The sequence below is a fragment of the Simochromis diagramma genome, unplaced genomic scaffold (genome assembly GCF_900408965.1).
Source record: "Simochromis diagramma unplaced genomic scaffold, fSimDia1.1 OVJJ01000247.1, whole genome shotgun sequence".
In the NCBI taxonomy this organism is placed as follows: Eukaryota; Metazoa; Chordata; class Actinopteri; order Cichliformes; family Cichlidae; genus Simochromis; species Simochromis diagramma.
In genome coordinates this window covers 1,329,864-1,353,999 of record NW_024386949.1, presented here as the reverse complement: position 1 = coordinate 1,353,999, position 24,136 = coordinate 1,329,864, and the positions used below count along the sequence as shown (strand labels likewise).

Sequence of the window (24,136 nt, the reverse complement as noted above, 5' to 3'; positions counted from 1 at the left end):
AATAGGTGACATCGCACGGCTACTGTGTTAAAAACTAGCCTGTTTTTAACCAAAACATTACCACCATCCATCTCAGATAAAATTATAAGAAGTTGTATCTGTTCTTCAAGCAGTCGGCTCATAAGAGCCTGCGAATCCCAATCTTCACTTTATTTAAGATCAAAGCACAAATTTTTTGTGGATCTTTAAAAAGATCCTTAAAGAAAAATGCTCAGGACCAGTGTTCCTTCCATGCTAATACTTTGCTGACCCACTTTTAAAGATTTATTACACCGACTCTCTAATGACATCCTGTCATTCATCAGTCACGGCTACACTTTGTACCCTGAAATTAAAGTTGATACGAGCATATTTTTAAAGTTTCAGAGTCAGGAGTCGGGCCATACTTTGTAGTTTAGAGAAGAGACAAGTGAAGAGCCTGGAGGAGCTTCAGTTGGAGCTGGGCCTCTAACCTCCCCTCATAGTACTGCCGTGCACCTCGTTAAAGAACAAAAGAGCACTTGCCTATCCATTTTTCACAGTACAATGGAGCACTTGCTAACTTAAATCCACCTGGGGATTGTTATTTCTGGATGCCGTTATTTTCTGAATGGTTATTGCTCTCTTGGGTACAAACAAAAAACGAAGGGGAATCTCACACATGTTCCCTTTTTATCTGATTTATCTCCAGTCCCCACTGGTGAAAATTGAAGTGGTCACAGGAGACTTGTCATTTTGGCGGCTACTCAAATGGACCCTGGAGGAAAGACCAGATACAAATGTAGGACATGGGAGCAAGGTTCCTTCCTTGAGAGGGAGTGTTTATGTAGGTCTATCCTGCTAGCATCCTGTCCATCTGGGACTTGGTGTTCCTCCAATGAATTCTGGGTCTTTGAGTTTGTTTGGCCTGCAGCTATAGAGGTCACTGTACCAGAGGTTCAGCTACCATCAGGCAGACAAACCCAAAAATATTGTTAAACCCTAATTTTAGAGAAAGCCTCTTGCGGGGAGTGAATTCCAGGTTTTATTGACTGTTGACGCTGCAGCAGGTTAGTGAAGTTGCACGCCTTTTAATGCTTATTGGTGTTAATAATAGATGCACTTCCATACTTTTGATTATTTTCAGGTCATTTCTTATCTCTGTTACTGTCATGATTACATTAACATACAAATTGTTATTTACTCACTGCAAAAATAATACACATGAAGCATCTACACAATCATCACAGTAAGGATAGACTTTCCTGATTTTATAATTCATCAACTTTACAAAGCAAGTGTCACAAACATGTTGACACCACTATTAAAAAAAAGCGTTTTTTCCAGAGTTTTTGGTAAATCACTTCATTTAAAGGTCACTCCACTCACTGTGCTTTCCTGTCCAGTTTTAAGTTTAGGTCAAGGTTGGGCTCATAATGGCTTACTTTTATTTTCTCTTCCAAGTATGTTTCTTTAACCGGGAAGCTTTTTTGTGTTACTTGTGGTTGCTATGGTTACTTGACCAACTTCTTCCTGTTTTACTTCCTTTCAGTAATCCATAGATTATATAAAAATAACCTCTGGGTCTGAAAAGTGGAGCCAGTGCAAAACTTACTCGAATCTGCATTCCTACTAAAGGCCACCAGGGGGTAACTAATGGCTACTAATGTGGATACACAAAAAACCTGAGTGCATTACTTAATTTACAATGTTAAAAAAATATTCTCCTAATGGGTTTAAGGGTCTGAGTTGCTAGTTTTACATCCTATTAAATACAATCTGATGTTCATTTGCTAAATTATAGTTAAATTTAGAGTATAGTGCCATCAGTGTTTATCTTGTTAAAATGACGTTAACACCATAACCGAATCAATGCGGTAAATCTCCATTTGCAAGTTTGCGCGGATTACCGTGTGTGTGGGGCTGGACGGCGCTAATGCGTTAACAAGCTAACCCCGCTAATACGTTGACGCCGTGCAGCCCCACCTACGGGGCGATCCGTGCTAACTCGCTAATGGAGATTTGCCGCGTTAATGCCGTTATGGCGTTAACGTCATTTTAACGAGATTAACGCTGACAACACTAACTTAGAGTAAAACAGAGGAGACGCAGGGTATGCCACAGGGCATGGCTACATTGTTACTGAAAAGTCACTGTGTCCCTCACTTGCTACATTCATCTACCAAAAGCATAAATTCGTAGTCAAGATGGTTTTAGCAAAAACACAGGTCACATGATTGCAGTCTTTTTTATATGCAATCTCAGATAATATGATTGCTTCAATGGAGCTTAAAATTCGACCAAGTTTGCAAAATTACTGCGATAAGTGGCTACCATAACTACCATAAAATATAGGCTGTATTTGCCTTTCAGTCACAGAGGGCAGGTATAGCGATTTTGTTCAATTTGTCATCTGCTCCTGCATTTTTCCGCCCTAATAATATGTTAAATGGCTAAAATGGTGTTCAATTCAGACTTTTTCCCATTATGTATGACAAGGTGATATATAAAACTGATCCAAGAGCAACAGAACAATCACCTGGATATCTAAAACTACATTTGAATTTAAAGGGGCCATTTTTCACCAGGCGTATTCAGCACATTCATTTATGGATTTATGTAAAACAGCAGAGCCATTCAGCTCATGCTTTTACTGCTGCTGAGCAGATAAAGCAAGGACATCACAGCAGTTCTGTTTGAAACTACACACCTGTCTTGAAGACCTCATAGCGAACAGAGAATCCCGCCCCGTGGGTCTCGTAGTCGGAGACAAACTTGATGAGGAGCTGGCCGCCGGTGGAGATGATCGGGGATGGCGCGATTTTCCCGCAAAACTTTCCCAACATGGGCGAAGACTCATCGCCGCCATTGTAAACTTCCACATAGTCGTACCTGTGGGGGAATCAGAGGAGATGCACGTTCAGATTTATGATCCTGCAAAACAACAACAGCAGCTGTGCGCGACTTTGACTTTGAATTGTTGAGACCGAGGATGATTTTTATGTTCCTGTTGATTTGCTTATTAGTGATTTGAGGCATTTTACTGATTATAGGTGGGACTGCCAGCTTACTGCAAATGTTTAATGAGGAGGGGAAGTGAATTTGTCTTCATTTCCCCTCCTTGCTGTTCGGCACACAATAGTAACTCAATGCATTCCTGTTGTAAAAAGGAACAGAAGTAAAAACTCCCACAAGGCAAGAACAGGTCCTGCCTTGTGTTGCTGAGACAGATTTATCTATTCTTGAATGCATTTTCATAAATACTTTGATTCCGACTGCTCGAGGAGCTGAGGGGACACGCCCATACTGTGAAACCACAACAAAGGAAGAGCATATTTGTCGTTCTCAAACATGTTTTGTTGAGCTTCTGGATTTCGACTGAATCGAGGCGTTTCCCCAAATACCACCTCAGCTGGCTGGCTTTGTTTGAAATGTTTGGGGTTTTTGTCCTTATAGCTAATACTGTTGTAGGATTAAACGGTCTCAGCTGGATAATGTGCTCTGATGCAGCATTGTAATTAATGAGGAATGTAACTGTTTGCCTAGATTTAGAGCCGGTATCTGGATGGGCTGTGCAACAACAGGTAGCTCACAAGGCAGTATGATATTAAACAACTCAACCTCAAAAACGGCGTATGGATCAGACTTGTGTGACTCTAGAACGTCTGCACATTCATATAAAAATGATCTTTGCTTAAATCTAACCCCACGTTGCGATCCATATAGTCACTGGACTTCATCTAGAGTAAAAAAACGAAAGACTGCGCATGTTGTTTCTTTTCACGATGATAAGAAAACATCAGCTCTGTCTCAAGTATGTGTGGGTAAATGAAAAGAGAATCAGATGCAGGAAACTGTAGCGTGAACAGAATCTATGAGATCGGACATGAGGCTTCTCCGTCTGGGAGTCAGAGGGACACCACAGAGAGAAAGAGAGAGGCGGAGATAACAGGAATATGAACACATGGCAGGATGAAGCACCGGGAGGCTGCAGGGATCCCACCGTGCACACCGAGAGACTTCATCAGTCTCTGCCCTCAGCGTGGACCTCCCACCACCGCTGCAGACTCATCCTTTACCAGCCGACACCCTTCTGTCCACCCATCGTCCGCTTTACAACATCTCAAGTCTGTGTGTGAGTGTGTAATCAGTAATACGTGTGTTTTTGTTTATCCAAGGCCATGTTGTGAAATACTCTGCACATCAACTCATGTTATTCAGCACCTTAACTACGCTTTTAAGGGTCGAAATGAGTAAAAAGTGGATGTCTGGCTATATGAATACACTTGTAAGTGTGTGTATGTGATGATAATCATCTCTTTGTGCTATGCAGGAGCTAAAATAAATAACTGGGCCTGAAGAAGCTGCACAGGTTGTCTGCTCAGATGCAAGCTGGTTGAACAGATTCAAGACCACATACACCAAATGTGACGAGCCCATCGTCAAAACAGGGTTTGAAAATGAAACATTTTCTATTCATATCAAATCGATTGCTTTCAGATCAGATTAGAGTAAGCTATAGTGCACAAAAATACTGGATTTAGTCGTTGTTGAATAAAACATTTTGTCCTTGCTTGCTAGAAAACAGTTACGCCGTGATTATTAATTCACTGCCTAAGAAAGCAGGTAATCCAAAAAGTGAGTGCTTTAGGGTCGAGGTCCAGCTCCAGTGTTTGCTGAAATGCCTCAGGCTGAGACAGAGGAGATTTTATGGTATTATTTAATTTTTTTTTCTTTTTTATTACTTGTAAAATTGTTGTTTAATCTACACATTTTGTCAGCACTTTATTATAGTTGTAATATCATCATTATGCATGCATCTCTGTGCACCTGGAAGCTGTGTGATGTTGTGTGCACTGGATTTCTTGTTTGCAAAGGTTTGACGGGCCTCCTTTACATCAGAAAAAAAGAAACATTATGAAGCTCTTCTGCAAAGTTTGGAATTAACTATTCATTTCACAGGTTTATATGGTTTATATCAGGTTTATATCGCATCTGTATTATCTATAAGTCAGTTTGTTTCTCTCTCTAGGAATAGATCCTGAACTCAAGGAAACAACCTGTTTAAAGAAGGGATTTAATAATAATTTAAGAGCGTGTGGATGCTGCACACAGAGGTCGGCCTCATCCTAAACGCCACAAACACAATCTAAGTGTGTGGGAAACACTGTTAAATTTCCTGTCTGGCTGTTATGACGGGAAAACCCACTGGAAATCAGCTATACTGCTCAGACTGCCTCCAGCATCGGCACTCAGAACATGTAGGATGGGAAAGAAAAAAAAATCATTACTCACTATTCACTTGTTGGCCTTTTTATACTCTGCTCTTCGTGTCCTTGTTTTGACATGTATCTCTTATTATTTCTACAGTGTCTGAAAGCGTTAGTAGCTGTTTTGATTAGTGCTTTACAAATATTTCGCACAGCAGAAATATATGATGTACAAAGCCTCATCCTTTCAAAGCAGCAATGGAGGCAATTTGGAATAAGAAGAATCGGAGCTGATATGTGTAAAATAAAAGAGCGGCAGAAGTGGGACGTGATTGGCTGTGCAGTCCTTGAGTAAGACAGAAAATCCATAAGAGCTCTAGGGTTTCTGTTTTGAAGCAAAGTTTGACCTCTGACCTATCAGACAAGTTTTCTTGAGGATGCTGGAACGAATATGAAAATATTCCTTTAGCAGCTTGTTGGTCAGAAGCTCGTAGATAAGACTCACATAAATCAGAGTTCTTCCCCACAGTGATGCATATTTAAAACAAAAACAAGCTTCCCCAGATAACCATGACCGGTTTAATGCGTTTGAACCAGAAACGATAAACACACCTATGGCTTTCGCACAGAAACTTAATCGGTGGGTTTTGACTGGAGCTCGTCTAGACGGTTAGCTTGACTCAGACTGCTGACTGATGATTTTCCTGATGGCTAACAGCATTAGCGTGCAGGCAGAGAGCTTGTTAGGTAGTAGTTTTCAAAGAGTCTCCCCGTGAGTCTGACAGCAGGGCTTTGTTTTCTCTCCTGTATCTGATGCAGACATCTTGATTTAAAGTTTTTTGGTCTCTTTGTCTTTACGGTGAGGGAAAAACAAAGCTCCTGTGCATCAGTGTGCACAGATGTGAGGATGTTTCTAGATCTAATCTTACAAATCATAGCGGTGATTATAGGTAAGGTCTTGAACAGGTGAGCAAAAGTCATTTAGTAAATTATAAAAAAAATACCGTTTGGATATTTTATTTTCTAACAGTGTAAACTGGATTTATTGAACAGCTTTTCTTGCCTTTATTAGATGGTTAAAAGTGGAAATACAGACAGACTGGAGACACAGCATAACAAGGTAAAATAAAGGCTCACTTTAGACCAGGCTCTCCCAGGACACCTTTAAATCTGCAAACATTTAAGGACAATGGCTTTGTACTTTCATCCAGCTAACAATAACATATTTGTAAAGAAATCATACAGGATCAGTTGCCAAAGAAATGCCACAAAATTCAGAATTTTACACCAGCAGGCAAAGTAGAAACACAGTCAAAGCCCAAAGCTGCCCAGACGCAGACTCTCTAAGCTCAGTGAATTAACAGGCCCCAAGTTATTTAACTAATACGCCTATTACGGCAGCAAAAACCTCTAAAAACATGATTATGAAAAGACAGCAGCATTTTATAAAAAAAAAAAAAGCTTTTAATTTTAATGTTGTGAAATTTACAGTAGCTCTCAGACAGCTCAGGGGACAGATGAGGTTTTCTGTGTTTAAACAGGGATACGTTCGCCTTGGGTGTACAAAATCTGCTCTTTCTCCTTTTCTGACTTATTTTCCTTTTGTCTCTGGTCTTACTCTGCATGCGTTCACAGACGACTTTACATGCCCGGTGAGAAATGGACTTAAGTGCTCACTTGTAAAGTCTTAGTGCCGACGGTGATGTGTAGGTGATGGCATTTTTATTCATAGCATCAAACTTCCACCCAGCTCCTCCACCTCTCCCTCCCTTGTCCTCCCCTAGAAAGGCTCATAAAATAACAGGGAGAGCGAGGCGCACAGAAACTGTGTGTGTCTGGTGTGTGTGTGGCTGCATGCAGATGGCTATACTCACTCCCTCAGTCACTGCAGCCAGTCCTGCAGGCAGTGAGTGTTTGCACAGACAGCCCGTTTAATGAAGTGGGTCTGTCTCTTCACACTCTAGTTAAGGAGAGTCTCTCAGTCTTCAGCCCTGCAGCCTCCTCTCCATCCCCTCACATCACTCATTAACCACACCGGCTATTCATGCCCTCCAAATGCAGCTGTCCGTGGCAAATGCCTTGCTCAAGGGCAAAAATGCTTGGCATTCCATCTGGAGGCCCAAGAGCAGATGTTTAAATTAACATTTTAAGCAATTAATGGATGCACTTACTGAACGTCATGTATAGAACAGGAAGTGCATGTGAAGGTTAATAAGCAAGTAGAAGAAGAGCAGAGGAAGGTGAAGAGGTGGATAATAAAGTCGCAGGAGCTTCAAGAATTAAACAGTTTCATAAGAAATGTGCGACTTTTTTGTCCACTCTATAGCACAAAGAACTCATAATTTAACAAAATTCAGTGTAAGCTAATACTTGTGCAATTTCCCCCTCAGAAAATTAAGGGAGTGTGCCCCAAGGAGCCAGGTCTGTCACTTTTATAATTACGGTTTGATTTGATTGCAAAAGTTACAAGATGAAAGAAGCTGAAGGTTAAGATTAAATTGGTCTGCATCTCTTTTTTGGATGCACTTTCTCAAGTTTCTAAATATGTTTGGAGACTATGATTATTGAAAGTTTATGAATTCATTTGAAAAGTCTTTACAGATATTCATCTTACATATATAACCACCTGACAAAATCTATATGGCGAGGACGCTACAGTCTTAACTGCAAAAGAAAATGACTAAGCGGTGAGACTGTGAGTGCCAGTTCAGCTCGCTGGGTGAGCAGGTGACCATATGCCACACGGTCGGAGTGCAGTAGGGTTTGAGTCCGACCTATGGCCCTTTGTGGCAGTGCGGTGTGGCATCCTCTTCTTTGTTTTTCCACCTTTTGGCTTTAAAACTAAACAAAGTTGAGACCTAACGTGTGGTCTTAACCTAACAGCAGTAACAATAACACTATATTTTAAATGATGAGAAATGGGCAACTGAAAAATAACGATTATGCAGAGGTGTCAAAAACTGCAGTTACTCCAGTGGCCACTAGAGGCTCTAAGACAATTCTCATGTGTGCCTCTGTTAAAATCCCCAACTTCAACAAAATAACATGTTTACAGCTCGGTACAAAGAAAGGTTTAGTACAAAGTAGCTAATTTCTCCCTTTATAACACTCGTATGGGGGGTGAGCTGCTGTTATAGCTCATCCATTCGGATTTAGTTAAAGATTAAAGTCTGGGCGTGGCCACTTTAATAAAAGGGTCAGCACAGGCAGCAGCTAAAATGGATAGCTTGGCCTATGCTAGTCCCATATGTCTATTATTTATGTGCAATAACAACATGCACTTGCATTTTTTTCTGTACAGTCTATGGAAACGGGGCAGCTAGCAAAATTTCTAACAGGCCTAACTGGGAAAACAAAAATGCGATTTCACTGATTAGAAATAATTTCCATTCAGTTGAGAAACCAGCTAAAGCAAAACAAATAAACGTGTCACGGTATCACCCTCGCAGATAAGTAATCTCTGTTACTGTAAGTGCAAAGAAAACTGTTGAGAACAGTGACCATTTAGTTCTTCCAGCGCTGCCAAATTTAACACAAATGAGGATGTGGCAGATTACCACTTAAAATAAATAAGATCCAGACATGGAATGGGAATTTTTCACACAGCCCCGAATTCCTTCTCACCTCTTTCCCAAGCTACTGGAGTGCTGAATTGTAAGCATGCACCCTTATTCTGCTCTCCAAATGCATTACAACTCATTAACATGCTCATGGTGCTGCGTTGTATTGCATTACCCCTGTGGCTAACTTCTTACAGCACATCTGGAACATATCACAGGAGCATTTACAGAGTGAACTTTGAGCTGTTGCTACATTCACCTCCTGCAAGGCGAAGCTGAAGCTGGGAATGACTCAGTGTTTCTGCAGAGCGCCGTCACACCTTCTTCTTTGACATCCCTTTATTTTAACCAGATCCCTTTCCTTTCGTCTGGATCCCTCTGTGCAAACACCGTCTGCGCTCCACCTCCCTCTCCAGACATTAAAAGGTTCTTCCAAAAGCTTCTCTTTCAGTCATTTTCAGGTGGTAAAGTTTGATCAAGTACTGTAATAAACTTTTTGGCATGCCCACTTTTCTCCGACAGCACCCATCTCATGCACTGTCTCATCCAGTGATTTCCTTCATTAGCCTTTTAACAACCTCAGCAAAATATTTTTGGACTCAGCAGCAGGCTGAGAGCCATTGTGTCGATAACACTAAGACAGTACTCTGTTTTTAAAAGGGTATCATGCCCTATTCTCTAAATTTAACAGGTATTGTCATGCATCATCGTCCAACGGACCTAAAGAAAATTGCATAATGCAACATTTTTTTCTTTCACACCCAAACAAGTCTACTTTTAATGTATTAAGCAGCTAAAGCTGCCAAACTGTATATCCTGAATAATTACCCGAAAATCCGTCAATGCAAATTCCCTTTGCCTTTGTAAACAAGAACTGCACTGAATACAAGGCAAAATTGTCAGCAGCCTTTACATCAGAAGTTCTCTTCTGTTACATCCTGTTTCCTGTTCATGAGTCATTTAGGACTTTTTACGCCAGAAACGATGGCGCACACACCTTGAATGCTACATTTGATCTGTGCATCATTTCCTAGGTGTATCTAGTTAAACTAGGTGTAAATAATGGATGTTGCTCACTGGTTTGTGAGGTTCCACATTGATTTTAGCATTTTGGCTGATGTTGTTTTGTCTTTATGGAGCCAAAAGTCAGCATACTTGAAGAAGGTGAATAAATTATGAGCTAATGCATGCTAGTTTGTTTAGCAAGGTGCAGCCATAGTTTCCTCCACCATAGAATTCAAATAATTTGGTAATATTCATATTGCACATTCATATAAATCACATACAGATGTATGACGTGAATTAGCACAGGTTATGCCCACCTAACAGGTTCTCACTCCCAACGCGTAATATACTGACGATTCGTCACGTCCCAAGGCATTCCACGAGAACGCAAAAGGTGACCTTCCGCGTTCCTATGCTACATGCCGGACTGTGGATGAAATCGAATAGATTTATTCAAGCCCTAACCTTATCCCTAATCTTAACCACCACCTTAATCGTGTTAGATAGTGTTTATGTAAAATAAACGTACATGTAGATTCATTCCAAACGGTTCTCATGTTCCTCATTTTTCTGAACTCGTAATTTAGGGACACGTTGGGTGGCCGGAAGCGTAATATACCGACGATTTGTCACCTAGCGTAAAATGTTACGCTTTGAGAGTGAGAGTGCGTTTGCCCACCAAATACCACTTAACAAACAGGCTACACGCCTAATCATAAAAAAAATAAGTCTATTAATTATTGATACAGCTCAACTATTGACATGTACATTAAGAAAACATATGGAGTGAGAACAAAACTGTGGAAGCTAAAATTGTTTTTGTACCAAGCAAGGAGAATGACTGTTTCTGCTGTGGACAGTTTAACACGGGAGTCAATGGATTGTGTGATTTGCAAAACCAACTTTAACCTCCTAAGACCCGAACTCTTCCGTGCATACATTTTTAATTTCTCTTTGATATTTGGACATATTGGGACCCAATGAATATAAAAACAAAGAATTACCAGATTTTTTTTAAACCTGATTTTTGTTTCTAAGAATAATGAGAGCCACATATGAGGACATTAATTTAGAATTTCAATAGAACAGTGGCAGTATAATGTCCTCGTAAATGGATATCAGGCCCTTGTAGAGCAAAATTTAGTATTTTGGTCTAGACAACCCAAAATATGACGTCCACATATGTGGACGCCAGGTCCTAGGAGGTTAAGTGGCCAATTGAAGAACTTCCCTGTTGGTTCAACAATGGGGGCACCACACAGCGCTGTCTAAGCTTGACTGGAAAAATATTATGTGAGGAAGGACATAAATGTTCTAACGTGGTCCCCAAATTCTCTCGGATTTTGTGCATACCACTGAACATCTGTCAATAACAAGCTTCTTGAATACACAAACTCAAAACTGTCCATTAAAACATTGTTTTCTCAAGTGTTTTTGTTGCTTCAGAAAACAGACTTACGCTCATTCTCCCAGGATTTAAACTGACCTCGAATCTCTAAATTACACGTCTGACCCTCAACTCTAAACAGAGTCAACTAATTTAATGGCTTTCCTTATTGATAACAGCTTTCGTCCCTAAATGCAAGCCAAGCTCCCACAGTGTGACTCTGTGAACACATTTTTGTCCTTGTGAGTAATGCGCACACACTCGCACGCGCACACGGGGGGATGCTGAAGGCTACAATGTTCCGATTTTGTAATACATGAGTGGTTTCTGTGTTTAACCAATAAACTCAGCCTGACCAGTCGCTCTGCTGGGAGGCTACAGATGGCACATGTGTGTGCGTGCGTGTGTGTAGTGTCTGAGCGCGTGAGCAGAAAACACACTACGATGCCACCTGTCATCACAAACACACACCAGTCCATCCCTCTGCGTTTATCACCTCCTCCGTGTTCATCAAGAAATCGACATCATCTCCTGCTCGCTGTCTTACTCACTCGCTGCAGCTCAACTCATCTCCTTACAATACTCTTAGTCATTCTTCTACTCACGCTCACGTATTTTGCATAAATACTCACTTGCATTCATGCCATCCAATTACTCACAACACACGTGTCCATTTTTAAAAATTGGGTTCTCCCTAACTGACACAATATATTCCTTAACAGCCCCACTGTCACAGACTGACTCGGTACAACTGCAACATGACTGTTAGATGCCACCAAATCCTTTCAAGCATGCAAACCACTGGCCTTCCAACGTATTCTCAACCCAGTGCATCAAACGCTGTAATCTTTCAGTAGCCATTAGTGTCACAGAGAGAAGCTCGAGCTCCGGCGTCAATGCCTTGATCCACCGGGCATGCCCGGGACGATCAAAGCTAATGCTTCTGTTCGAAAAACTGACAAAATATGCAAGACAGTAAGTAGAACAAAAAGAATATGTCATGGTCCCTGTGTCTGCCCGGTCAGCCCTACAAGGCGACATGTGTTTGTTTTAACGTTTTTCTCTCTCGCCGCTCTGCCTTCCCCACACACCTGTTTCCAATCACGCATCTATCATGTTAGTCCAAAAAAGGCTAGGCAGCGCCTGTACCACCTAGGACAACTAGGGAAGTTCAGGGTCTCACCTGAGATCCTCAGGACTTTCTATACAGGCGCTGTGGAGAGCATCCTCACACAGAACATCACATCCTGGTATGGGAACAGCTGTGTCAAGGACAAAAAGCTCTTCAGAGAGTGATCCGTACAGCAGAACGCTGCTGCAGGACTGCTCTCCCCCCCGCTTCAGGACATTCACACCAGGAGATGCTGGTCCAGAGCAGCTCAGATATTGAAGGACCCGTTCCACCCCAGCAATAAACTGTTCCAACTTCTGCAATCAGGCAGAAGGTTTGGCACCATCTGGGCACCCTCAGGCCATCCGTGTGTTAAATCAGGACATGCCCCCTCCCCAATCAACCATAACTGGCTGAGACGAGACTCGTTGTTATCACATTCTCATATCACGCCTGATCCTCTGGCTTCCCAAATTTGAACTGTAAATTTCCAGATTGTTTATTTAATTTAATTATCTTAATGTATATAATTCATTTACTGCCTGCACATAATGTCCTCTTTGTATATATTTACTTACTTACTGTATATAATGTTTTCTCTCTCTTTTTGCACAGTCAAGGCGCGTATCAGGACACATTTCACTGTGTGTTGTACTTGTATAACTATGCACGTGATAAATGAAAGATCTTGAATCTTTCTATGCCACGTCTTAAGGCCGGAACTTGGAGTCTCTTGTCGCTGGATGATTGTGCTAGACACGTTAGTGTAAAATCCCGGCTTCGTGAAAATTAGAAAAGCTTTCTTTCGCGAGTTTGTTTCCTGGTTGTGACCTCCGTCTCTTGTAAACCTCTAACCCTGCGTTTTGGAACCCTGAGCGTGAGTTGTTTGGCGTGGCTGTGTGAAGATTTCCCCCCAGCGGAGCGAGCGAGTGTGGAAGGAGCGTGTGGAACTGTGTTTGGAATATGAGTGTGAGAGGACCTGTGGACCCTGGCACCCCCGACTTCTCCCCATCTGTATATATTCTGCACCTGGTATTTTTGTGAATAAAGAACTGTTTAATTGTGACTTTCAGTCTGCGCCCGACTCCCATCCGTTCACCGTGACAGAATAGCGGTGTCGTCGGCTATCGACAGGGAGACAGATTTTTCTCCCATTTGTTTTCGCCGTTTCCTTTCATTCGAACCTGATATTTGATAGAAAACGATGAACTTTCTGGGTGTGATAAGTGAAACAAATGTTGAAGCGCCTTCTTTGGTGCCAAAAGAGTTCTGGTTGCATAGAAGACTTTGGAGTCGAGTCAGAAGTCTTTAGAGTCAGAAATGAGGATTATCCAGGCAGTGCTCATTGGCTAGCAACTTGTCAATCCCAATGTCCTCAGTTTGACAGTCACTAAGCTGGTTAGGCTATGAATGCTCAGCTCGAAGCTTCCTAACGGGGCTTCTTTAACTGACTCTACAATAGAAAAACTGCACATGGAAAGATGGTGCTATAGTGGTGCTGAAGGTGTTAAAATGTGATGCCAAGCTGTGCTAACCAGGACAAAAGCTGCTCTCAGTGTTACAGTGCATCAGCAGAGGACTCCAGCTAGTAGAAAATTGCCTGGCTGTGAGACTATGCTGGTTCTTTACCAGATGTGTTGATAAACGTGTATCATTGCTTCTTGAATATCCTTTTTTACATGGTCCAAAGATTATGCATGTAAGGGTTTAGAGAAAGCGGTTGGCAAGTCTACAGTGACAAGTAAAATATGTGGTGTCACATAATTCATCACTTCTACCCGACCCAGCAGCTTATGCCAGCCTTGAGATTAAGAATAGCATCAGAAAAAAAATGACCTAACTCTCAAATTCAGCAGTTAAGGACACACTTATCACAACACAAGAGTCATTTCACATCTAACAGACTTAGATGATCAATGGCCATGGCTGCTAATCAAATACCCTGAACCTACATGCAAATTTGGTCCTAGATGACAAATTGTTCATGAGACTCTGTAACTGAGGTATGATGATGAATCTCAAAAACTGAGAAAACATATTAAAGCAAATCCAATTTAAGCCAATAGGATTAAACAGTCACAAGAAGTTTGCCCAAAAAATAAATTGGGCCAAGCAGCCAAAGTATGAATATCCTCATCCTTCACCTCGGCCGTGCAGATACAAAGCCACGGCAGCGCAATCCTTCTGGGAAATTAAAACGGAGGCGTGGAGGAGGTGGAATTTGTTCTCATTTAGGAAGCCTTAATCCAGCAGAAAGGGGAAAGAGAACACCGTTTTCCCCTCCGCTTTCTTAGACAGACTGTTTAGGGACCCAGAAGGATGAAATGAGATTTGCTGCAAACTCGTTGGTGTTTAATGTGGAAAAGGTGAAAAGAACGAACGTCAGAGTCGACATTTTGGAGAGTCGGAAAGTTATTCTGTTGCTCGAAGTGCTTTTGTTTTATGAAAAAAAAAAGATGAGCTAAAGCCTGTATGTTTTATACAAGTAATAAAAATCCAGGTGTTTCCTGTGAGCGCAGAAAAGGAGATAAAGTTTAATCAGCTTCATAAAATTTGCTACATCCTGAGTATGCCTGGGTAACTTTAGACTTCAATAAACACAGCAGGGCGTTTCTGAGTCTGAATCCTGAAAAATTCCAAACTTCTCACTTTGTACCTGAGAGATTTGGGAGGAAAACGACCCTTTGTCAACCGACACTCAATCCTCACCTCTCTGAAGTGATCCGGGGTCAAAGCAATAAACACACTGTCACTTCCACTGCACTTTGACATGCGTTAGCACTCGACAAGTTCATTTGCATTCACAGAGAGGCTTTCCCCGCTATACATTCTCCTCTCTAGTTTCCAAAAACATGTGAGATTAATTATCCAACCCTATTCAGACACAAATATAGAAACTCTAGCAGGGATTGTTCAGTGTGCAGCGATGGACGCTTGCTGACAGACAGACATGGAGGCAGATAGAGAGATAAAGAGCAAACACTCAGAGGCTGCGAAACAGTCTTCAATCTGACAGAAAGATGATACCGAGCAGAACTGCCTCCTGGTGTTGGGACTTAATGACTAACATTTGGAAAATAAACCAAGTTATATGGAGATTAGCCCATTTGCAAAATTGGCTTTTCAGTAATAAAAACATAAACACCCAAATGAGTCTCGTGTTATTTGAGGATTACTGTTTCTGGAGCTCCACGCTAACACTTTAGCAAGATGAATAACAATAGGATTAGAGTTTTTAAAACAACAGCATGTTCTAATTGGAAAGCTGAAACATTTCTCATCATTCAACAACCAAAAAGTTGATGCACATCCTCCAAAGAGCCAAATAGAACTACATTCTCCTCATTCAATTAACACTAATCGCCATTTCCCATAATAAAAATGTTCGGCAGTTATAACCGACGTGTCTTATCTGTTCATCTAAACACACCAACTATTGCCTGTTATTGCTCAAATAAATGAGCACTATACTAAATGTTTGCGAAGAACAGCACAAAATATCTCTGGTGACTAATGCAGCATTTCCTGGGGAGTTTCCTTGATTCATCAGTCTAATTCAAAACTACTTACAGCTCATTATGCAGAGTCACCTACCCCCACTCACTGTGCTTTGCAATGTATGCAAAAGTTAAACTAAGAAAGACACAGACACATTGCACTAAAGTTTATTCACATGAAAGTAAAGAATCAAGTTATTCTCAAAGTTTTTCTAGATAGTAGCAACTAGTGTTGGGAGAAATCACTGGTTTTCTTGGGGGCCACATTTGAACTTGAATGGTGGCATCGATTCTGGTCTGGCTGCTTTAACTCAGCTGCAGGTTCACCTTATATTGGCCAAATGTCAGATAGGTTACGGCACTGTAGCTCACAAAATATTTGCTGTTGTTCACGTCAAACGTAGCTCAAGACTTTTGGGCTGCAAATGAGCTGTAAGTGCAGCACGTAGCTCAGATTAGGCCCAAATGTGTCTGTTAGCTGGGCTGGGTCAACACAATGAATGCATTCATTCATACATGCATGCATTGGTCTAATTTTTAATTCGTGCATATATCTGTGTGTTTTTGCTTATGCCTCCCACACATTTCCGTCTGTTTATCATCTGCCCGCAAGATGTGTATGCATGTGTATGTTCTGCCTGCGTGTCTCATTCAGACACGCAGGCAGATGCAACACATTCCTTTACAAGCTAAAGAAGAAAAAGGCCGTTGTCCATCCCGCAACTGAACTGTCATTCAGGCTGCACTGAGGGCTGGTTCCCTGTTACGCATATTTAAAAGCCTCTCAAGCTGCTCGTCCCCCCTGAAGGGGGTCAAAACACAGTTTGACCCCTTGACTGACCTCTAACCCTCATATCCCGAGCCTGACCTGTCCTTGTTTTCACAGAAGTCAGATCGAAACTGAAGCACGAGGAGTGAAGTCGTTACGTTTGGTGATGAGGAGCAGTGCGGCCGCTTTGATTTTTATGCATTTAACAAACAAATCACAAGGATTCTTTTCTCTCTCTAAAGACATGTCTGGGAATCCTATTTTAGAGGTGTCTCAAAGATCACACAGGGGCATTTTTACACCACAGCCAACTGCTGGGCCAGACCCCGTTTTCCCTGAGACCTTTGCTGAAGTGTGAAAGCTGCTCTGGCTGGACTTCAATCCAGAAAAACTGTCTTAAGTAGATTCTTATGTGCTGTCAGGAACAAATAATCCAGAAGTAAAGGGCAAAAATGAAGAGACTGTGTATTGCATTTGTACAAAAATACAGAGCAGCAGATTTCAACTTTGATTGCCACACAATTCTATGTTGCAACCAACATTTCAGAGAAGAGTCTTGTGTATCAAAACAAACCTGAATAATCACTTAAGCCGAGCTGAAACCTGAAAGCCTCTTAAGATTTAAAGGAAGCCATATCCAACCAGCACCACGTGAAATATAATCCTAAAGGCGATGCTTATACTTAAACACCTCTTCGGATAAAAATCGCCAAACTTATTCAACCCATCCAGCAATTTATGAAACATTTATTCACTACCATCTGTCATTTTAGTGGTTACTGTGTATCAGATATATTGAAGTTGAACAGAAGATTAGATAACAGCCAGAAGCTTTGTAAAAAAAAAAGAAAAAAGAGTTCAAAACAAGCTTTATCGTCACCGTTAAATCCAGCTGTTTACTCTGATGGATGCCCTCTGATGCCCTCTGATGTATAAGTGTGTGAGTGTGTGTTGCTTTGAGGACATCTGGAGTGTATCAGCGAGTGTGTCCTGCAAATCCTGTGATTGCAGCTGTGTGTGTGTGACATTGTCAACTAGGTTCCCCCTTTCTCCCCCCTGCAAGCTCTCTCCCTGCTAATCTGCTCGTTAAGGATCTAATCTGACATGTGTTTTCATTTGTGTGTGAAAGTGTGAGTGTCTGTCTGTGTGTGTAGTTCACTGATGAGTCCACAATGGCTCTGATTACATTCACAACATATTGTTAGTTTTATTGCGCGCGCGCGTGTGTGCACGCACTTGACTTTGTGTTTGCTTAGCTGGTATGTGCGCTATTGTTTAATGCCTGCCTTGATACAGTCAGTGTGAATCAGTGTTTCCATATGTGAGAGCTGATTCACAGAATTCGGGGCCTGTAATTGTTTAAAAAAGGCGAATCTAAACAATATTAACTTACATAAGAGAAACAATAGCAGGATTCAGAGTTCACCCTTCCTCCTATTACACAAATATTTGCTGCTGAAAGAGAGAAGTCAGCTGGTGAAAGTCTGTTTGTTCGCCAGTGTTTAACCTCTGTTCGTACTAAATGGTGGATGTCAATTATTGCATTCACGGCTAAATAAATTCTAAAAACCTCGCACCAGCCAGCTCTGTAAATCTATCTGTCAGTTATTGTAAAGTGCTTCGGTGTGTTTTTCCTAAAAGAAATATTTATTTTTTCTTTTAAGGGCCTCAAAAAGATCCAATCAACCAAACAATCACCGTTAAATAACTCAAAGCTCTGAGTTCTTTGATTGAGGTGTCTCTTTATGCTCTTTGTAGAGGTTTCCTTGTATTCCTTGTTTTTTTTTCCTGCATGACTTTATTTTGAGTGCAGGGTGTCATTAAAGTTGTTTGCATGATTCCTATGAGCTTATCAAAACTTCTAAATCCTTCATAATCTTATAAATTTAATCTGAAGCTCCTAATTAGGAGGCATGAAAACAGAAAACTCAGTTTCACCCTAGATTGTCAGGTTACCCCTGCTAGTTCTCTCATGGCTTGCAGTTAATGGATATATGAGATCTTTGAGAAGTTACGTGCAATATCTGGTAAACAACAGAGATAAGGACTCTGTTTTCTGGTTGTGTATGCACACATTTCTATCTAAGTCCACTACATCTCAGTTATTCTGGGTGCTCACCGACCCTTTTTTAAAAAGCCGATTCTTACACCTTCGCAAATATCGTCTCCTATGATAATGTGGTTGAGACAAAAGCAAATGCTGGTAGGCTGTAATTTGGCCAGTTATCGTTTTGTGTTTGTTTTTTGTCAAACAGGGCCGAGAGCTCAGGTTGCACACGGTTTAAAAGTTCGCCATCATTTGTCAAATCAAGCAGAGAGGGAGAGCATATGGCGAGCAGGGGAGAACCTGGGATGAAAACATAGCAAGTGCACACTGAGTTCACAGGGAGAAGAGAGCAAGACGACGGACAGAGAAAAAGAAAGTAATGGCAGGAGGCGACTGGATCAAACAAGTGACAGGACAGCCTGAGGGTGGAGGAGGTGGAGAGAAACAGTGAGAGGTCTGTCGCTGAGGTCAGGATCAGACTGACCGTGCCAACCAGCGTGACGCTCGCTGTCTCTCTGAGTATATTGGTGCCCTTCTGATCTCTTTTTCATCCTTCTTTGCTTTTATCACTTCACCCTCTAACCTTTGGCTTAATCTTCATCTCTTCTTATGAAGCAGATTTTCCCTTTTCTATAAAAAGCTGAACGTTTTTTCTGACCACACAGGATTAAACGATCAAACTTCAGTCCTCAGTGTGTATTTCTATTTCTATTGAAGCTTAGTGCTCATTTTTTTTAAAAGGAGAAAGCATGCAGTTTTTTTATGATTGCAGCTATTGTTAGATCTGTAGAAGGAACATTAAGTCTTTGTCTCTGTATCGCTGAGGATCTCTCAGCATGCAATCACGGTGTTGGTTGTCGGCTTCGGCTCTCCGTCACTCTCTGTGTAGCTACCACGCAACTCTACCGAGGCACGCAAGTCCACTGCTCCCGGGGCCTCTTGTTGCCCCCATCTGCACCCACATGCATCCTGCAGTGGAGGTTGAGGGCTGTCAGGGGCCACTATGAGATTGGCTTTACAATCAAAAACAACCACCAGCTTTAAGGTGGTCTGCTTTACAAGTTTAAATAGTCCCGGTGTGCCTGCTATTTTTACAAATGTACTCGAGAAATCACAAATTTGTTTGTGCATTACTGAAAAAAATGGAAATGATATTACATAAGACACTACAACTGTTCATTCAGAATGCAAACATGATGACGCTGACTTAATCCTCATTGTGCTTTTGTGCTTTAAAGTTACAGATCACAAAAGAACACAAAAACAAACAGCTAAATTATTTTTGAAGGCTCCCGCCTCAATTTTTTTGGGCCACAAGTCACTCGTGGAGTGACAGCAGCACATTCAGCCTTCCTGTTTTGTGTGGTCGCTGTGGAGCTGAAAAATACAACCATCTGGAAGGGAGGCTTTTATTTTTTCTCTGAAAATGGCAAAGTCAGAGTGAATGCTGAGAATTCAGAGCGCGGGGCGGGTGAAGCGACGCCTCGGTCTAAAGCCACAAAACAAAGGATGACATTCGAGACGACGTGTTTTGATGTGGTATAAACGCACACTTTCAGAAGAGGAGGGAACAAAGTTCGTTCAAATGTATTCATATATTCGGTAAACACCCTTTTATCCACTAATCGTGTCGTGCTTCTCTCAGTCACCCAGAAATTATTTTATCCCTTCAGTCGCCTATATGTAATTTTTCATCAAAAACACTCATATCTTGCCAATCATTTGTCAATCTATCCATCCATTCTGACATTTATTCCCATCACACTGAATTCCATCCTTTTATCGGCCCATCCATAAACGCGTGCGTCCATTAATTTGATTCTACCATCTATTTTATACCAGGGTTTATTTCCTGTGGAGGTCCTCAAAGCACCTAATAAAAAACCCAAACAAGCTTCTACACTCCTTCAGTCTGTGTAACAGTGTCGCTGCCCATCACACTTTCTTCTCTTATTTTATTTTGCAATAAAGCGTATTTCAGTCAGGACCTCTATAGTTATTTCCATCTGCAGTAATTTATATCTGGCTGCCTAGCTCTGTCCTGGGGCCTCCCTGACCCTCCATTACGGGAGGAGAGCATACCTCCCAGCCGTTCCATGTGCATACATATAAAAGGAAAGATGCAGAAGGAGATAGCAGCGGCAAGACCTCATTACAGGACGGAGCAAGTATCAGTAACGACAGACATGACAATGATTAAGTAGGACACGCCACGTAAAGGAAGAAGTGGAGTGAAAATGTGGGTTGCAAAGCGACAATAATATTGTCTGATCTACCTTAAATCTTATATTTAACTCTTACTGCTCTTGCCTTAAAGCTATATTAGTTTTGCTGACTCTTCTTCGTTGTTGCCTAAAACACTGGGGTCAACTAAATGAAGCTTATGCATAAGTTCAGTAAGGAAGATCTGCAATCACTGATCTGCCTGCTTTCCTGGCTGCTTTTGTGCTACGGCTTTCCCATGCCGGACTAGAGCAGCGCAGATCCTGAAGGACCCGTCCCATCCTGGCAACAAACTGTTCCAACTTCTGCAATCCAGTAGAAGGTCCGCATCATCCGGGCAAGGACAGAGAGACTCAAGAGGAGCTTCTATCCCCAAGCCATCCGGGCCCTAAACCATAACATCCCCCCCAACACCACACACGCCCGCCCTCTCACATCATCCATAAGTGAATGAGACAGGACTCTCTTCTAGACACTCTAAACCCACCGGCACAATGTACATTTCAAATTCTTTTAATTTGAAATATGTTCATATTGTCTATTTTGTAAAATGTTCAGATTGTCTATTCTTATTTAATTCACTTAATGTACTTTTGCACAAGTCGAGGAGCGAGTCAGGTTACATTTCACTGCGTGTTATGCTTGTATAACTATGCATGTGGCGAATAAAGAATCTTGAATCAATACCGACACCATTACTCTAGTCCGATCATCTAGTTGTCCACCCTGTTTGAGCCAACCAGCCTCAGCGTCGCATGGTTTAAATCTGTGCTCTCCGTCATTTTCCTCCCCATCTCCACCTCAGACACCTCAGCCAGAGCTCTATTCAACCCATAATCTCCATCTTCTCCACCACCACCAGCGTCTCGACTCCGTGGGGTCCTGTTCTAAATCCTATCACCGCTGGGATTCCTTTCAGCCATGATGGGCCATCGGCGTCTAATCCCCAAATACTTTATTTTCTCTATCTTAATAAATCATGTTCAATTCCTCCAAGTGATCTCTCCTCAATGAAATAAATGTTCCTGCAAAATAGAAAAGAAACAAGCTTTTCCAATGATCCATTCTTCATTTATTCACATCAAACCATGCCTCAGCAAAATATATATATAAATAAGTGAGACATACTGGGAATAATAATAGAAATGAGAACGTGAAATCAACTTTGAAAACACGAGCTCCACCAACCATTACACACGCAACACAAATGCCCTCTAACAGTACGTTTCCATTCATGTGACACCTCCGGGCTACGAGATGTCGGTCCTGTGACTGCGTCTCTGCTGGGGCATTTTTCTGACTTATCATGAAGCGCTTTGCCTCGAGACAAACTGTAAGGAGCAACTGGTCCTTCCGTCACACTCTGGAGGAACTCTATTTTTCTCCCTTTTTCCTGTTTTCCTCTCCCCCTCCAGCCTCTCCTCTGTACGATGACGAGTTCGCTGTATGTTCCTGAAATGTCAAGCTGCATCAAATTTAAATGTGTTGCTGGGTAGAGAAAAGGGGAAAAAAACATAGATATCCTTATAATGTTATTTATTATCACGAGGCAGTCCACAAACTGCAGCTGTGATTAACTACTCTAATTATCTTCTTAGCCGTGCCTACTTTTACTCAAACGGACCCTATACCCTGTTTCATCTCCATCACCGAAAGGAGAGTTATAACTTGTGTATTTTACACTCATTTACTTTTTTTAACCCATGTTAATGCAGACCGGTACAACGAACTTGTAGTAAATCACTTTTAAAAAAATCTACATGATGATAAAAACTTGGCAGCAGGGTGCATGTGATGTGGAGTGTAACCCAGTTCTAAAACAAAGAACCCCAGTGTTTTTCCACATATGAATCACACTGAAATCCACTTGTGTGTTTATTAAACTGGTGGTGCTGGAAAGCCTTGAGTTCATGTGACACAGCTTTGATAGCTTCCTCTGTTTTGGATTTTCTGGTTCTCTCTGTTCTCTCTAAGGTCAGCATTGTTAAGACTGTTTATAACTGCTCACCAACTGAAACAGCGACTAGCTGAACTTCACAAAATCCCAAATCTGAATTCTCTTTATTTGCACCTTCCTGCTTCAACCAGAATTAAGAGGCCAAGTAGCTGCCAGGTGCTGCTAATGAAATGCATTTGATTAATTGATCATCATCAAGTGTGAGCACCTCTATAAAAGCAGAAGTTTTAGCAGTTTGCTGGTCTGGAGTATTCAGGTTTATTGTGACACATGCCATAATCTTCCCAGGAGTGGATATCTCATCAAATTCACTCTAAAGTCAGACCGTTCAGCGCTCAGGGAAACTGCAAAAAAAAAAAAAATCCAAGGGCTTCATCTCAAACTAGAGGCCTCAGTTATGATGTTGACTGTTAAATGTTGTGACAGTGCAATTACAAAAAGACTGAACAAGTAGGGCTTGTTTGGAAAGGTTGCCAGGTAAAAGCCTCTTCTCTCTAAAAACAACCTTGCAGCACAGCTCAGGTTTGCAAAGCTGCATCTGAACATAAGACTGCTGGAACAATGTCCTTTGGACAGATGAGACCAAATTAGAGATGTTTGGCCTTAATGTGCAGCACCATATTTGGCAAAAACGAAAGACAGCAAATCAGCACAAACACCTCATTATCAAGCATGGTGGTGGACGGGTGATGATTTGGGCTTTCCCCCCCCCCCAGCCATAGGACCTGGCACTTTGCTGTTACTTAATCAACCGTGAAGTCCTCTGCATACCAAAGTATTTTAGAGTCAAATGTGAGGATGTCTGTCCAACAGCTAAAACTTGGCTGATACTGCAGCACATCCTATGCTGCTGTGGTTGGGACAATGATCCCAACCACAGCAGCAAATCTACAACAGAACGGCTGAGAAAGAAAAGGATTAAGGTGAAGAAGTGGCCCAGTCGAAGTCCAGACCTCAGAGAGAGCCGTGCATAAACAAATGCCCACAAAGTACAATGGCCTGAAGAAAAGTTGTAAAGCAAAATGGGCCCCCCCCAAAAAAATCATACAGTAAACAATCACTTCAAGTTACTGCATTGTCATACTTTTTCACAGAACTGCAAAGAGTCATGCGAGTCCCTTTCATACAACTGGAGATGTATTTGAGCCAAATTGGGCTATGAAATCCACGACCGACCTCTTCTTTGTCTCTTCTTTGATGTGGCTGGTAACCAAAAAAAAAATGTTGGTGACAGAAGCAAAACTCAACAAATCTTTGAAACTGTTGTTTCACAAAGAGGCCTCAGAATCGCTTCAGTGCTTTTTTGTATTCAGTGAGTCACGTTCAGTACTCTGTCCTTCCAAACGATATTCACTTACTTGCTATCCGAATGATCAAAACTGAATTAGAGCTCCAGTATGTTGCCTTTAACC

General features: G+C 41.6%; 1 pseudogene; it reads right to left on the bottom strand.

Moving 5' to 3' along the window:
• The window catches only part of LOC120737651, a 92,675-nt pseudogene that overhangs the window by 61,802 nt on the left and 6,737 nt on the right, over window positions 1-24,136 (bottom strand).